The 18378-nt window shown below is 38.6% G+C and overlaps 1 pseudogene; it reads left to right on the forward strand.

The window, feature by feature from the left end:
* The first annotated feature begins 15580 nt into the window (after positions 1–15580).
* Positions 15581–15681, forward strand: LOC119472449 (annotated as a pseudogene).
* Positions 15682–18378: the final 2697 nt, after the last annotated feature.

Consider the following 18378-nt stretch of genomic DNA (forward strand, 5'->3'; position numbering starts at 1 on the left):
TGGCCTATAGATTTAATATAATCCCAATCAAAATCTAACAATATTTACTTATGTAAATTGGCAAGATGATATTAAAATTTATATGGAAATGCAAAGGACTTAGAATGGCCAAGACAATCTTGAAAATAAATTTACCATATGTACACTGTCAGAGTTTAAGACCTTTAATAAAGCTATGTAATTAAGACAGTGTGGTGTTTGGATATGAATACATAGATCTATGGAACAGAATAAAAAAATCCAGAAATAGGCCTACATGCATTTAATTACTTGATTTTCAACAAAGGCCCCAATGCATTTAAATGAAGAAAAGAATGTCTTTTCAATAAATAATGCTGAAACAACATGATGTCCCTATAGGGACAAAGTAAACATTGACCCCTAATTCATACTGTACCTATAAATTAATCTGAAATTTATCACAGATCTAAATGGAAGGACATAAACCATAAAGTTTCTAGAAGAAAACATCAGTGACCTTGGAGTAAAGAAAGGTTTCTTGTGTGGAATACAAAAAGTACTAACCACAAAAGAAAATGTAATAATAATAGGACTTCATAAAAACTTAAAACTTCTCATCAAAAGATGTGTTTAATAAAGTAAGAAGGGAAGCCCTAGGCTATGAGATAATATTTTAAACACATATATTTGACAAAGGATTCATATCTAGAATATATAATGAACTACAAAGCAATAAAAAATGATAAATATTTCATAAAGCAAACAGCAAAAGACTTACTAGGCATCGGTACAAATTTAAGAGCTTCCTGTATTAGTTTTCTATTACTCCGGTAGCATATTACCACAAATTTAGTGCTTAAAACAACGTAATCTGTTACCTTACAGTTCTGGATATTAGAAGTCCAAGTGACCAATAAGCATATAAAAAGACATTCAACATTATCAATCACTAGAGAACTGAAAATTAAATGAGATGCTATTATACACACACAAAACGGCTAATACTTTAAGAAGATTGACAAAACCAAGTGTTGAAAAGGATGTAGAGCAAGTGGAACTCTCATATATTATTGATAAAAGTACAAAAGGCTTGTTCTTCAATAGCTGTGCTTTGGAAAATTGTTTGGCAGTTTCTAATAAAGTTAAATATATGCTCACTTTTTAACTAGCAATTTTAACCCTGGCTATATTCCCCAAATAATTGAGTGCATATGTCCACAAAAACATGTTCAAGAATGTTCATAGAAGCTTTATTTATAATATCCCAAAACTGAAAATAGCACACGCATCCATCAACAAGACACTTGATAAATATATTTTGGTACATCCATACAACAGAATACTATGCCTCAGTAAAAAAATAAATTACTGTAACAAAAAACAACATAGATAAATATCAGAAACATATTGTACAAAATAAGTAAAATACAGAAGTTATATACACTATGATTCCATTTAGATGAAGTGAAAAATAGGTCAAGTTAACATAAGGTGAAAGAAGTTAGAATAATTCTTACCTTTGGGGGAAATTATTGACTGAGCAAGGCATAGAAAACTTTCGGGGACAATAGGAATGTTCTTGATATGTATCATGAATATTTGAGATCTCTCTCTCCTCGTGTGTGTGTGTGTGTGTGTGTGTGTGTGTGTGTAAAATTCATCAGGTTGTACACTTAAGATTCAGACTTCTTACTATATGAAAAAAATTAAACATATAAGTAATTCTAAATCTTTCTTGGTGATAGAATGTTCAAGATGCAATAACTTGTCTTTTATGTTGGAGGGAATATCATAGCACACTGCAAACGACTGGACCCCTAAAAACATCACCAATGTGGTATTCATAAGACGTCCTTCATAAGATTTTCTTCTTACCCTGTTATGTACATGAATTTCAGAACATTCAGAATACTTGACATTTCCTGCTCACCAGTTCTGGTTAACATGATATCATTAATATGTTAGACCAACATAATGTTCTCTGGAATATAAAGACTACCATGACTAGCAAAGTAGTATTGCCCTGACACAACTATAAATGAATGTGTACTGCTGTCATTCCCAGGAACATCTTTTGATTCTCCTTCATGACAGGAATGGAAAAGAATATATCTACTAGATCAATAGCTGCATTCTGTATGCCAGATACTGTTTTGATCTATTTTAGTAAAGATACTACATTTGGCACAGCAGCTGAAACTGGGGGTCCCACTTGTTTAAGTTTATGGTAGTTCACCATCCTCTGCCATGAACCATTTGATTTTCAGGGGGTTCTATTTCAACTCATTTCAGTGAGTTAAAATAGAATATGATGTGCTGCCTCAACATCTTTTAAGTCCGTGAGAGTGGTGCTCATCTCTGCCATTCATCTGGGATGTGTTATTGCTTAAGTTCTAATTTCTTGCAGGGATGGAGGTTATTGGTACAAATTTAAGAGTTTCCTATATTAGTTTTCTATTACTGCTGTAGCAAATTACCACAAATTTAGTGCTTAAAATAATTTGTTATTTTACAGTTCTGGATATTAGAAGTACAGAATAGGTCTCAATGAAATGAAACCAAGTTTTCAGCAGAGCTGTATTTATTCTTGAAGTCTAGAGAATTTGCTTCCTAGAAGACTTTTCCAGCTTCTAGAGACGGCCTGTATTCTTTGGCAGGCAGGGAAGAACTCTCAGGAACCCTTCCTCCACCTTTAAAGCCAGCAGTGTAGCATCTTTAATTCTCTGACTGACTTCTTTTTCTGCCTCCTTCTTCCATTTATAAGGACTCTTAGGACTGTTTGGACCGCCTAGATAATCCAGAATAATCCCCTCAACTGAAAGTCAGCTGATTAGCAACTTTAGTTTCATCTGCAACTTTAGTTACCCTTTGCAAAGTAAACTAATAAATCCATAGGTTCCAGAGAGTAGGACATGGACATATTTAAGGAGCCATTATTCCGTTATAATACTTCCACTAACTTCCTTTCTCATACTACTCCTACTTCACAACACAAAATTAAGTCATAAATATGAGGGTTTTACCAAGTTCTGGATAAATTCATCCTGATGATGCATTTGGGGGCTGGAAAAAAAATCATCATAGGATGGGATAACAGATCCATTGTATTCACTGTGAGATAGACCTGGGATGAAACTCTATTTGTCACATGGCTTCCATAGCCCATGGGCATTTTGATTCTCTTCATTTATCAGTATCACCTACAATCCAGTACCCATAGCCCTTGAAAAATCTCCTTTCCCTGAGTGTACAATTATCTGGTAAGTGAATATAAATCCATTGGGAATGGATTGGGAAAATAGCTACTGTAGCATCATAGCATATTTCCTTCAAGGGAAATAGCTTTCCCTTCAATTAACTCAGCCTGAGAATGGTATGAAAGATCATAATTTTCCAATATGGCAGCTTTTTGCTCACCCATAACTGATCATTAGAAGTTGGGCAGCTTTCTGCTCACCCGCAACTGATCATTAGCTGCCCAACTTCCTCGACCCTAAAAATACCATGGTCTATTGAACATCTTCACAGATTCCTATGGATTAAGGGCTCCTTATTGTCATTCCAGCTGCACTGCCCTTATGGAATTACATTCACTTTGCTTCTGATGGTTAAGTGTTACCACCTGGCCTCTTTTATGCCAGACATTTATCATCTCCATTGATACTAAGTAACCCAGGTCTGTAACAACCTCCCACACCAGCCACTGGTCCACGAATGATTATAACTATTAACTCCTTCCATTCCTCATTGCTTTAGGGAAGGGATATCCTCTGCTCCCTCCTGGAGAACATAGATTGCTGGGGTTTGTTGTTGTTGTTGCTGTTGCTTTTATTTTTGTTTTTGTTTGACACATCTCTGATCCTTTTCATCCTTTCCATAGTACTCTGCCAAGGCAGTTCTGGAATCTCCATTTCATTTACTATAAGTCTCCAGAAAATGGTAGGCTTGAGAGTTAAGCCATTTGTATAGTATATTAAGCTTGGCTCCAGAAATCCTTTCTGGGATGTTAAATCTTGCCTGCACTCATATCAATACACTCTTTCCCATCTACCCTTGTAATCGTCTCCTCTGAGCAGCTGCAAGCTGCATTCCCAGGCATGTTGTCCTGAAACACATTGGTAGACATAAGCCCTTCAGTGAATAATTTCTTCTCTTTCTGTAGTGTTGACAATACTGCCTATCTGCACCCACTAAGAGTGGACCCTAGTTTTTGGTGTAGACCAGAGACTGGCAAAGTAAGACTCTTTGGCCTGACACTTAAAACTGTTGTAACATTAAGGAACACAGCCACGCTAATTTATTTATATGGTTTAGAGTTGCTTTCATGCTACAATGGGAGAGTTTAGTAGCAGTGACAGGAATCATATAGCCTACAAACATTATAACATTCACTATCTGATTCTTTCAAATAAGTTTCCAATCTCTGGCCTAGATCAGCGCTGTCCAATAAAACTTTCTGCAATTATGGAAATGTTCTGTAATCTGTGCACCATCCAACGTGGTTGCCACTAGCCATGTGTGGCTATTGAGTTACTTTAAATGTGGCTACTGTGAATAAGACCAGAATAATTTGATTGTATTTTAGCTTAACTGGTTTATAGTTGTATGTGGTTAGTGGCTATTGGGTTTGATAAAACATATCTAAATGCAATGAAAGGAGTCAGGGAGAAGTAGAGATTTTAAAAAGAAAAAAATACCATCTTGAAGGGAATCCACTTCAAGTAAGTATTCTGTACGGCCTCCGAAAATGGAAGTTTACTTTCCCACTAGTCAGCAGAAGGAGATTACCCCACCCGGACCAGAGGGCTCAGGAATCTCTGGGCCTTGCCAGTGGTCAAACACTTCCACCCAGAAGTCCTCATTATAGGTTTTAGGGTTGGTCCTGACTTCTAGTGTAGGAGACACTGCAGTGTAGGAGCTGTGGACTTCACCTTTTTTTCAGTTCAGCCACTGTGTGCAGGAGATGGTGGTCTCTATAAACACTAATATTAAAGCATTCTAGCTTTCATATCGTGTCCTGAATTGATAGATTACTGGTCCCAGTCTGTTATTTTCTTACCTCCTGTGGCTGTTAGCAACAGCTAATTCCCCAATCCTCATAGTTTCTCTCATCCTATATCTTTCAAGCATTAGATCTGTTGCATAAGCCAGTACGTTCCCTTCTTCATGTTCCCCATCTCAATCAACTATAGGTGAAATCTAAGAAATTGTAATGGTATGCCACACCAGAGGTAATCATTGCCCCATTTACCAGTTGTAGGGATTGCTCCATCTCTCTAATCACCTTCCTATAACTTGGATCAACTTTCTTAGACTGGGTGCCCGTAGAAGCAGACCCCAAGACAAGGATTTGAGTGCATGTGGTTTACTGGGGAATGACTGCAGGAGACAAGAATAAAGCAAGACAGGAAAAGGTAGGAAGCGAATTAAGGTGTATTAATAAGCAGGTTACGTACAGGACTATAGGGGGTCAGTCCAGCTGGGACTCCTGGGAAATAGTGTGGAACACACCTCGGACTTGTCCTCTTATATTACTGACTGGGAGAATGCGCAAAATACGTCCTATGCACATCCATCTGCCTTGTGCATAGGAGGGTGGGGAGTTGCAGGTGCTTTCCTTCTTTCTATTCGGGAATAGTGAGTGTTGGAGATGACTTGGGCAGGGAATGGACAGCATCTGCCACAAAACTGAATAAATAAAAAAAACCATGAGTCTGTTATGGTGCTCGAAGAGAAGGGTAGTCAAAGCAATAAAAACAAAATCAAAATGAAACATACACACACATACACACACGCACCTCCTTGGTCAGGTTGGAGGTAGCTTGTATATAATACTACTTTCTCACAATTGACAACTCGGGGGAAATAAAGCATTTAACCTGACTTTCCTATATTAACTATTTGCTTTAACATGCCTCAGAATAAAAAGTGGGGAAATAAATGAAAGAAGTGAAGGAAAATCTTGATAAATATTGAATTTGGATTGAATCTGTTACGTGGAGTTTCACTATACTATTGTGTCTTTTTGTTGTTGTTGTTGTTTGAATTTTTTTACTGAAAGAGAAAGTCCTCTTCTTTTCCAGTCCCCTCCAGCACTATCATTAGCCTTGGGCTGCATACCCGTTCTTATAATCCTGATGACCTGTTATTAAGATAAATAAAACACTAAATAATGCAGTTAAACTGCAAGTGATAGCTTTTTTCCTAAGACACAAATTCCAAATTATGGTGCCAGTTCCTGCTTTGATCACATTACAATCTTAAAATTTCCCTAACGAATTGATCCACTTATATATTGCCAATGCCTGTTATGAAATCTTGCACCTGTACATACCTCACAGGATTGTTGTATGGATTTAAAAAGCAATGAATATGGAGTTCCCATTTGAGTGCACAAAAGGCACTAAGTGTAGATACGCTTTCCATCTTTTCTTCCCCTTCCTAACCTACCTAGGAAAAGCTCCTTTTAGTTCCTTTCTATTGTAAATGTATTACCTGAGATGGGCATTAAGTTAGCTCATTAGCATTCCCAACATATAAGCAATATTTAGTTTATCAGATTAACTACTGAAAACAAAGTCCTGAGGCAACAGGACTTCAGTTGCCTAAATGTTGAGAAGTTGGTATAGAAAGTACATATATAATATTTCACCTTACACGTGTAGGTGGACATGTACTGTCTTGACTGCTTTTGTTATCAATCTCATTTTACTCTCACAGAACTTTGAGAAGGCCCAATAAGCTTAAAGCATGGATCCAACCTCAAACTGCTAAAAAATGGCAGACCTAGAATTGGCATTTGAGGAGCCCAGAGTGAGAACACTAAAGAACAAAAGAATAGGCGGGGTGCAGTGGCTCACGCCTATATTTGCAGCACTTCAGGAGGCCGAAGTGGGCGGATCACGAGGTCAGGAGATGGATACCATCCTGGTCAACATGCTGAAATCCCATCTCTACTAAAAATACAAAAATTAGCCAGGCATCATAGTGGGCACTTGTAATTCCAGCTACTCAGGAGGCTGAGGCAGGAGAATCACTTGAACCTAGGAGAAAGAGGTTGCAGTGAGATTGTGCCACTGCAGTCCAGCCTGGCGACAGAGCAAGACTCAGTCTCAAAAGAAAAAAAAAAAAAAAAGAACAAGAGAACAGCAAAGTGAGGACCTCTTGAATAAGGTACAGGAGGTATGGGTGCTTGTCCCTTTCATAATGAGGCCTCCTTAGGTTGCCCTCATGGGTCTGGGATTTGATTTCTATATTTGTCCTCATCTTCTTTATGTTGAACTACGTAACAATCCTCTTGGTGTTCTGAAATGGCCTTATGTTTCATTCTCAAACAGGTTCCTCAAGATAATCACAATTGTATTGTTTTTACACACTGAGCTAAACGCACAGTAAGATCTCATTTCAAATTTTCTCAAAAGCAACTTTAAAATTATGTATATGGAATATAATATGATTCTGGAAAAATCTAGCTTTAGTTTTCCTCCTCTCTGCTATGCATGTGATATTTGAGTTTTTTTCTCCTTGAAAGTCTATTGATAATTACCCATTTTAGTCATCTGAAATCCAGGGCACAGTAAGTTTTAAAGATAAAAGGTAGCCTACTGCTACATCCCTTTCTGTGGAAAACAAGAAAAAATGGAAAGATTCTTATCAATTTTGCTGATTTTATGAGAAAGACATATTTGTAGCTTTAAAATTTTAAACATTAGAGAAGGGTACAAATTAGACAGCGAAGTTTCCCCCACATCTCATTTTTCAGCATGAACCACAGTGAATGGTTATTCGGCTCTTCTTTTAGACTTTTTACTTTACAAAGTTTACACAGCACTTTCGCATACTTTATCTCATTGAAACTTCACAACAGCAGTATGCAATTATAAATGTGAGATTGGGGAAATTCTTTTCCAGTGAACTTTAATAACCTCCTCACAAAAAGGAGCTACCATGACTGACTACCTTCTAGTCACATTTTTGCAAAGCCAGGTTGGGATTGATTCACTGTGACCTTTCATGCTCAATTCATACAGCAAAGAGTCGACTGGGCTGTGGAGAGCAGAATCAATCCAAAATCTGCTAAGTATTTTGGTTCTATCAGCCACAGCCTTAGCTAAATACAAAACATTTGCATGGGTAATAGAAAAAGATAGAGCAATCTTCCAGAAAACTATAAAAGGGGCTTCTTCAGCATCACTAACAAAGAATAATGTGGGGCTAGCCAGTCTAAACTGAAAAATATTTAATTCAAATTAGAGTAAATTATGGTATTTCCTCCCATGTAAGTAGACAGAGATAGTCCTGCACCAATTACCACTGGATATAAAGTAGCTGCTCTCAAATTAATGAAAAAAAACAAGTCCCCCCAGGCTAACAGCATAGTCTTGGGGTTAGCTGCTTAATTAGTGGGCTCTTTGTTCTAATAGATCTTACAGACAAGACCTTCAAATCAAATCTGGGAGGGGAAGGAGAGTCGGGGTCTTAGGTGAATCTAGTTCCCATATTTCTAGACTAAACAAATGGAAAGATAAGGACCTTGATTCCAAAGAGCCAAATGAACCTTATCTCTTGAATTAGTTTGTATAAAATGAACTGTTTATTTTGGCCCAGGAAGCTGCTTCAAAGAACCCATTATGATGGCAAGCACTAACCATGATTACATTTCTCTCCGGGACAAACTGAAGGATCCTTACTTTTTTTCAGTCTTCTTTCATTTTCCAAATCATGAACAAAAATGTTCACTGCCATCTTTATTATTGTGGCTTTAATGTTTGACACTAGTATGTGTCTCTTAATCTCTTTGTTCTTGACCTGAAACAGGAGGAAATGGTGACACAAACGGATTTCATTTCCACTGAAACAAAAAGGCAGCAAGTCTCTAAGCTCCCCTGCCTCTGAGCAAAATGCAGAGTGACTTAGAGTCCTGTGACCTAGCTTGCAGTGTTGTAATGGTCCTGATAGTGACTCATGTCCTCACAAAACAAACAGCTATCTTTCTAACCCTTCACAGCTTAGGTGGGGCCTCCACCACAGAGCTGCCTTTGGTTGGCTCTGCAGACTTTGATGATGAGTCTCTGGCAGTCTGTCTAAGAGAAAAAAGGACATTCAGGGAATTTTAAGTGGCTTGGATCAGCATTTGTCGTGTACAATTGATGTTCATTTATATTTCACTAGCCAAAATCTAATGCTGTCCAAAACTGAGACAGAAATATTTCAAATACTAATCAGGCCCAATCTTGCTTCAATGTAAAAAATGAGCCTTGTCCTACCTTTTTTCAATCCTAGTCTCAAAAGGGAGATTTAATATTTCCTGACAGGGCTTTAAATACTTTGCTGTTCAGACGTCAATGAATCCACAATAATTATATCAGCTATACCAGCTTGGTTCTTCCATAGGTGTTTTAAGTTTAGAGTGCTTTTTGAACACCTTATCATGGCATTCATTCTTTGATACTAGGTTTATTAGAGAAAGGGCCAATACTCAGATGAATCACCACTTAACCATTTAACCCATTTACCTGTTAGTCGTTGTTTTTCATCTATTGATTTAGTGGTCTACAGCTTCCCAGCCCCCTCCTTTCCAGGAGGTTTAATTACACAGAATCTAAGAGCCATTGCTATTCCCAGTGGAGAGTTTCAGGGAAGGCCAAGTGGTTTGTAATTCTCAGAAGATGAAGCCATAAAGACTCAAGTAGATTATCATTAAGAACTAACTTAACATTTGGCGTCTTACTAAGCTTTTTATAGGAGCCTTTGTCATTTCAATGAATGAGACTGAAAAATATCTTTGTTTTACCGAAGGAGAAAATACATCAATATACCATTGTTTAGGGGTGGGGAGAGAAGTACCAGTTTCTTCAGGTGGGAATTAATTCTACCCATCCTTCAGCACCCGCTCAAAAAATGTCCAGCAACTTCATTATAGTGTTGGTTTCAATCAGTGCATGCATTCTTCCTGAATCAAACTCTCCAGTAAAACAAAATCGTCTTGATGGGCTCTGTTGGCAATATCTAGCCTTCACCTGGACGACAATTAAACAAACAAGGGAGCACAATTGAGAATGACGTTTCTTCAGAACAGCCAAAGGGCACTAAACACATTTATACAAAGCCATAAAACAAGTGCAGGATTTAGAAGGCGTCCCCTCTATGTGGGTGGGGTGGTGAGGCTGACCCAAGGAAGAACACAATTTGCTAAGTAGAGGCCTAGGGATGGCAGATACAGACCTTCCTTATTTCTTCAGAAGAACACATCAGAATCCCCCATGGGAATCTCCACATTGGAATCTATCTTAGCTTCTTTGAAAGCATAAGCAATGCCACTACAAACCAGTTATCACATTTAGGAATTCTCTCATTGCTTTCTCATAATTTGCCATGTAAAAATAAATTAGAAGTCATGGAGTAGATGCTTACTAATAAAAGAGAAATTATCAAAGACAGAGATGAACATAAATAGTAATGAAATCAGCATGGGCCTGCAAAGTAGGAACATGGAAGGATCAAAATGAAGGAGGGATGATAAGACAGGATTTGCTTTGAACTTCTTAGTCAACATTTATTTTGTTTGCTTTTAGTTTTCTAGGATCCAGCTTTGTTATTTTACATTTGACCACCTCTTATAAATCCGAACTTTTACTGTCTGATGCTCTGTTTTTTAACCCTGCCTTTTTCCATATGCAGACTGCTTCAAGAAAAATCTCAGCAACTAAGTTTGCTGTTTTTGCTCTAAGTGGGGACATTTTTGTAATATTAATAGTCTAACTTAGAAAAGGCTACTTCTTAAGGCAATGAGAGTGGACAATTTGTCAGATTAACAGTGAGTTGGGATGCTAGAGTTCTAAGACTTTGAAATTTGGAAGTCAGAGAATATGGGGTCTGCTTCTGATTTTGCCTTTTACTAATTGCATGGACTACTTAACAGAATGTCTGTAATTTAAACTTCCCCTTACTTTATAGGAAATATAAAATTATGTAAATGTCAACCAGCTTAAGCTATACCTGAGGGGCAGTCATTTGCCCAAACCAAAAATTCATACCCTAGGTGTCATCATCTAGACTTCTAGTTGGAAGCCCACTCTCCAGAGGGGATTCAGCTATCTTAATCTCCCAACACCACCAAAATATTCTTAAGTAGCAGAATTCATGTTAAAAATGGGTTTTCACTGGTGAAAATTCCCTAGAAATGGGGTTTAACTAGTGAAGACTGTGATGTTTAAGACGTGTAAAATATTCTAGACTCTCCCTGCTTGCATAAATAGAATAAAAATATGGAAAATGCTGTACCCTATATCTTTAGGGATATTTTCTGGAGACTGATTTCCGCACTGTCCTGAATCTGACTCACTCCTCAGTTCTTGAGTTGCCTGATATCCACTATAAGACTAATTTAACCCTGCCTCTAGAATATGATTATATCTGCTTTAAGTGAACATTGCACGTACCAGTGCAGTTAGAATATCTAAAATGCCAACAGTTGGAATTTCATCAAATTTGTAGAATAGGTCACATGAGCTGTTTTGTGACTGCTTCCTAATAAAAGTTTAATATACATTTTTATATGTGGCCAAATTTGGTCAGAGATTTGCTTTCAATATAAACTAGTGAAGAGGTTGTGGGGGAGACGGGTGTTCATCACCCATGTTTAATTATAGGTAGTTGCTATTATCGACAAAATAATTTGCAATGTTACCCTGTTCTCAGCATTTAATCTCGCTTTAGCCTCATCCCAGTTGTTCTTAATGTCACCCAGGTGGCTCTGGGCAATTAGAGGGTAAAAATCTCGCAGATCTCCAGACTACAGATCCATAGGGATTCAGTGGGATTCAGTGTAAGCACAGAGCTCTCCAGGATTAGCAGTCGTTTCAGGGCCCTATGGCTTGGTCTGACTATTGCCTGGTCCTTGCCCCCAAGTCCCAGAGGCTGTTAGGATTTTTCCTGTTCTCTCCAGAAAAATGAAGACCCTAGGGGAGTTCTCATCAATATTTCCTGCTATGTTTCTTTCACAAAGCCATGATCCTTTCAAGTGCTGTAGGAACAGAACACCGATATGGATATCCTGGGGTCGTGTCATAGATACAAGATGATGATGATTTCTGTTAATGTAAATTCCACCTGACAAAAACCTATATCAAAAACCCATTCTGTTTGGCTGCACATAAAATGAAATTCAGGAAATATTGGCCTAAGGCACTTAGGTTTGTTTTCTTCATATTATAATTCTGGAGTCGGGAAATGTGAAGATCACTGATACTGTAGGACACCCAAAGTCTACCTTCCTGCTCTGTCATCATTTGTTCATGGCTCTTGTCCTCATGCTTTGAAGATGGTGGCAGCATCTTCAGGTGTACAAGGATGAAGGAGAGAGGTGAAAGGTCTTTCCCAAGATAAGCTTTTGTCATTTTATTAAGGAAAGAAAGCTCTCTCCTGGGAAATCCACTAACATTACATTGGCCAGAACTTTGTCATCCCCTAGCTGCAAATGTAAGTGAAGTTATTTTAGCAGAACATATCACTGCTGTGAACAATATGAACTTCTGACAGTAAGGGAGAAAGAGAATGCATATTGCCAGGGAACTGGTAGGGTTTACCATTCCTACTATTCATCAGCCACTTTACTGGGTACTTTACATATCTACAATCTATAACCTTGCAAAGTAATAATTTTCCGTATGATCCACTGAGAAACAAAGACTTTTAGTAACTTGTCCAAGAAAATGGCAGATCTGTGATTTTAATCCAGGTCACCTTGACTAACAGAACTTATTATAATAACAGTTAAATTGCTCATATGCTTGCCATGGGTCAGGTATTTCTCTGGGTGCTTTATGTATATTGACTTGTTTCCTCCTCATAAAAATCATGTGAGGAAGGTATTTTACTATCCTAATTTGTTAGATGAGGAAATCAAAGTTTAGAAAAGTTATGGAACTTACTTAGAATCACACAGGTTATAAGAGATGAAGCTCAAGTTTGAACCTAGTTCTGTGTGACTCTTTAGCTCTTCACCACTGATTTGGTTTGGCTGTGTCCTCACCCAAATCTCATCTTGAATTCCCATCTGTTTGGAACAGACCTGGTGGCAGGTAATTGAATCCTGGGCAGGACTTTCCCATGCTGTTCTTATGATAGAGAGTAAGTCTCATGAGATCTGATGATATTATAGGGGGGAGTTTCCCTGCACAAGCTCTCTCTCTTTTTGCCTGCTCCCATCCATGTAAGATGTGACTTGCTCCTCCTTGCCTTCTGCCATGATCATGAGGCCTCTGCAGCCATGTAGAACTGTAAGTCTATTACCTCTTTCTTTTGTAAAGAGCCAAGTCCAGGTATGTCTTCATCAGCAGTGTGAAAATGAATGGTGATATGAATAATTACTGATGTGGTCTCAGATGGAGATGAGGAACTTGTTGGGAACTGGAGCAAAGGTGACTCTTGTTATGTTTTAGCAAAGAGACTGGTGGGATTTTGCCCCTGCCCTAGAGATTTGTGGAACTTTGAACTTGAGAGTAATAATTTAGGGTATCTGGTGAAAGAAATTTCAAAGCAGCAAAGCATTCAAGAGATGACTTGGGTGTTGTTAAAGGCATTCAGTTTTATAAGAAAAGCAGAGCATAAAAGTTTGGAAAATTTGTAGCCTGACAATGCAATAGAAAAGAAAATCCCATTTTCTCAGGATAAGTTTAAGCCAGCTACAGACATTTGCATAAGTAACAAGGAGCTGAATGTTAATCCTCAAGAAAATGGAGAAAATGTCTCCACACTATGTCAGAGGTCTTCATGGCAGCTCCTTCCGTCACAGGCCCAGAGGCCTTGGAGGAAAAAATGGTTTTGTGGGCTAGGCCCAGGGTCCCATGCTGTGTGCAGTCTAAAGACTTGGGGCCACTCCAGCTGTGATTAAAAGGTGCCAAGGTATAGCTCAGGCCATGGCTTCAGGGGATACAAGCCTCAAACTTTGGCAGCTTCCACATGGTGTTGAGCCTATGGGTGAACAGAAGTCAAGAATTGAGGTTTGGGAACCTCTGCCTAGATTTCAGAGAATGTCTGAAACACCTGAATATCCAGGCAGAAGTCTGCTGCAGGGGCAGAGCTTTCATGGAGAACCTCTGCTAGGGCAGTGTGGAATAAAGTATGGAATGGGAGCCCCCCCACCACAGAGTTACTACTGGGGCACTGCCTAGTTGGAGCTGTGAGAAGAGGGCTACCATTTTCTGGACCCCAGAATGGTAGATCCACCAGCAGCTTGCACCATGTGCCTGGAAAAGCTGTAGACACTCAATGCCAGCCCATGAAAGCAGTTGGGAGGGAGGCTGTACCCAAAAAGCCAAAGAAGCAGAGCTGTGTAAGACGAAGGGAATGCATGACCTGGATGTGAGACATGGAGTCAAAGGAGGTCATTTTAGAGCTTTAAGATTTGACTGCCCTGCTGGATTTCAGATTTGCATGGGGGCTATAGCCCCTTTGTTTTGGCCAATTTCTCCCATTTTGAATGACAGTACTTACCCAATGCCTGTACCCACATTATATCTAGGAAGTAAGTAGCTTGCTTTTGATTTTACAGGCTTATAGGTGGAAGGGACTTGGCTTGTGTCAGATGAGACATTGGACTGTTGACTTTTGAGTTAATGTTGAAATGAATTAAGAGTTTGGGGGACTGTTGAGAAGGAATGATTGGTTTTGAAATGTGAGGACATGAGATTTGGATGAAATGATATAGTTCGTCAATGTCCCCACCCAAATCTCATCTTGAATTCCCATGTGTTGTGGGAGGGGCTGGTGGGAGGTAATTGAATCATGGGGGCAGGTCTTTCCTGTGCTGTTCTCATGATAACGAATAAGTTTCACAAGATCTGACAGTATTATAAGGGGGAGTTTCTCTGCACGAGCTCTCTCTTTTTACCTGCTGCCATCCATATAAGATGTGACTTGCTCAGCCTTATCTTCTGACATGATTGTGAGGCCTCCCCACCCATGTGGAACTGAGTCCATTAAACCTCTTTCTTTTGTAAATTGCCCAGTCTCAGGTATGTCTTTATCAGCAGCATGAAAACAGACTAAAACAACCACTCTTCTGCAAAGTCTCTGCAAAACACATCAAACTGTGCACAAAGCTACCATCTCACTAGTGTTGTAGAGGTAACAAGTGAACAGACAAAAGCTAAAATACCAATCAGGCAGCCAATCAGTACTCCAAATTAGAGGGAATAAACAGAGGAGGCTGAGTATGCAAACAGAAGATTCAAGAAATAGCAAGAAATGCGTAATGTCCAGCTGGTGTCTAACCACATTCCAGAATATGCATTTAGTGATTTCTCTTGATGCAAAGGCCCTTTTCCCTACATCCGTGTGTATTTTGATGAAGTCACATGGAAAAATCTGTCACAGAAGATGACAGCTGCCCATTGCCCACTTAATAACCATGTTCCAATTCTTCTTTACTAAGAGGACCCTCATTTTACTATGTGCAATATTAGGCTGAGTTAAAATGACTCACTCCACAAATTTCCTTTCCCATCCTGGTAGCCATATGACACAAGACTGGCCAATGACAAATAAGTAAGCATGGACTTTGGGTTAGAGCTTCCTGGAAAGTTATTATTTATCACTAAAAAGAGATAAACTCAAACTTAATTTTGTAGCACATCTAAAATTGGAGTGATACAGAAAAGATTAGTATTGCCCCTATATAAGAATGACACACAAATTCATGAAGCATTTCATATTTTGTGAAGTTCCTGGAGGTCATTTGACACTTCACTGGTTAACACCAAGGAACCAAAGTGAATATCAGTCAAAACACAACTGTGTGGCATCCAATATTGAAAATGCAATTTTTACAAGAAAGAAAGACAGTGGAGAGAGGGAGAGATAGAGAGAGAGAGAAAGAAAAGAAAAAGAAAAAAAAAGAAAGAGGGTGGGGAGATAGAGAGAAGCCTAAGTGAATCAGGCATTCGCCCTTTGTTCATTCCTCTTTTTCCAGCCTGGAATGCAGTTGTGATGTCCAGTGGGGCAGCAGCCATTTTATGAGCATAAAGATGATTGCCTCACACAGTGAGAAGTTAAGCAATCTGAGTCCCTGAGAGCATTGTGGAGCCTCCATACCAGGCTGAGCTTGTCTATCTCTAGACTTCTGATGATTTATGAAAAATAAGCCCCTACTTAGTTAAGCCACCATAGTGGTTATATTGTTGTTATTGCTGTTGTTACATGAAGCTGAAAATAATCCCTATTGATAGAGATGGGCATACTATTCTTTATGCATCTCTCAGGCTTTTAAGTATAATTTCTCTGGAAGAGCACTCCACCCCCAACCCTCACTTGCAGTTTGGCCTTGGTTTTCATTTAATCTAGATTTTGTGTAGTTAAAAAGGTTGGTGGAGAAACAGGTAGGGAAAAGAGAAGAGGTCCATAGAGTATGGACCCTGGGGATGGATGGCTTTGCTCCCAGGCAGAAGAAAACTTATGAGAAGAGGGAAAGCAAGTATCTTCCCACTTCTCAGAACTTACATTTTTCCCATACTAAAAGGAGAACTCAAGTTTATGACCATTTCTTTAGATTCACAAAATATACCAGCATAATTAGGGTTTTCCTTGAGAGCTAAGTCTCTGGAGATGTGTTCTTGGAATACAGTCATAATCACCTATGGCACATATTTATAATACACACATGTGTACATACCACATTCATATTTATGTATAACATTAGACTCTGTTACCATGGAAACTATTACAGTACTAACAAATTTCCTCTATAATATGAAATAAGAAATTCAAGTGAAATACCAAGCATTTGTTTAAGCACAAATAGCTTTCGTAATTAAATACATAGAGACAATACAGAAAACTGCAAATTAATACTTAGAAGCCTTTTGCAGTATGAAAGTCAGCTTTGATGTTGTTTTCCCTTTTCCACTGCATTACATTATACATCTTTATAAATTAAATTTGGCATTGGGTTAACAAGAACAGATCAGCTTGCTGCATGGGAGCTTTCACACACCTAAAAGCTGAGCTCTTATTCTAGATAGTTACACCTTCCATAGTCAGTGAAATGGTTCCTTTTATTACTCAGAAGGAGGACTTTTATAAAGGAAAGCTCAAATGTGAAGTTGGTCTTACATCCCCTGTTTCATTCAGACAATATGTAGAACTACCCCTGGGGTTTTGAATATATTAACATCCTTTCACAATTAACCCTAATGGGCCAAGTGTAGCATTTTTTTTTCCCAAGCAGATATACTCAAAGCTGAAAAATACATAGTGTTTAAATAGATCTCATTATATCAGCTACACCAAATCTCTCCTCTTTATATACAGAGGATTGTACCTCTCTTCACTGTCATGCAACATTAAAATAGGAAGGCATACACAAGGATGACATAGATTTGACAAAAAATTAATGATTTGTACATCACTTTAATGCTTCAAATCTGCAATTCATGTATGCTAATTAGTTCATAATGGGCTGTTGAAGAACAGAACTGTCATCCTGCTGCTTCACAGGTTTCTGGAAGCTCCGATTCAGCACAGACTTGCCTGGTTGGCTGCTGGATTCTGGGCTGTAACATGGCAGATCTATGATAGCATCCCCCTGCCCCAACACACAATTGTTTCCTCGATGTGGTGCTTTAATCTATCAGAGTTATGATGGCATATCTCAAATAAGTGGTTCCTGGGTGCTGCAATACATACTGGGAGCAATAGCATACCATCAGTATATCTCAATGATTGATTTCTGGATTTTAAGCTGTCAGGCTATACCTCAGAGGGCAGCTGTCAACTTCCTAAATGTATGAAGTTGCATTAAGCAGCACATTTTGAAAATGTATGTACAACTTTTTTTTTTTATTTACAGATAAAAAGGGCTGTAAAACTTAGAGAGAGGAAACCAAGGGGACTAGAAAGATCAGATGTCTTTTCTTATTGTGAAATCATGTATAATTCCCCACTGCAAGAGACACAGCTACCAATCGCTTTTTCTAAGATCTCCTTTGGTCTTCGCACTGCAGAGGCAGAGACAAAGACTGTCACAACAGCAGGAGAGTGTGAGGCTGGGCTGCTTCACCAAACAAATGGAAGCATTAGGGCTTACTGGAAGCTGGGGAATTCGAAAACAAGTCATTCTGTTTTTATTGGAGTGCAAACTGATTTTCCCTGAGTCCATGATAGAGGCTTGATCCAATGTATATTTTATATCTCACCTACTGATCTGTAAACTCAGCTTCTACGCATGTCCAGATCTACGACGACACAAAGGAAACAAGAACTGAATTGGTTTTTAGGCTGACAGTAATTAGTCAGGTTTCTGATGCCTAAAATTTTTGTCTTGAAGACTCCAGAATGAAGATGCATTTATTTAAAAAAGCAATTTTTTACACAATAGAAAATATGAACTAGACATCATAATGGAAAACTGAGCTATGC

Source organism: Cebus imitator, unplaced genomic scaffold (assembly GCF_001604975.1).
Source record: "Cebus imitator isolate Cc_AM_T3 unplaced genomic scaffold, Cebus_imitator-1.0 Scaffold101, whole genome shotgun sequence".
Taxonomy (NCBI): domain Eukaryota; kingdom Metazoa; phylum Chordata; class Mammalia; order Primates; family Cebidae; genus Cebus; species Cebus imitator.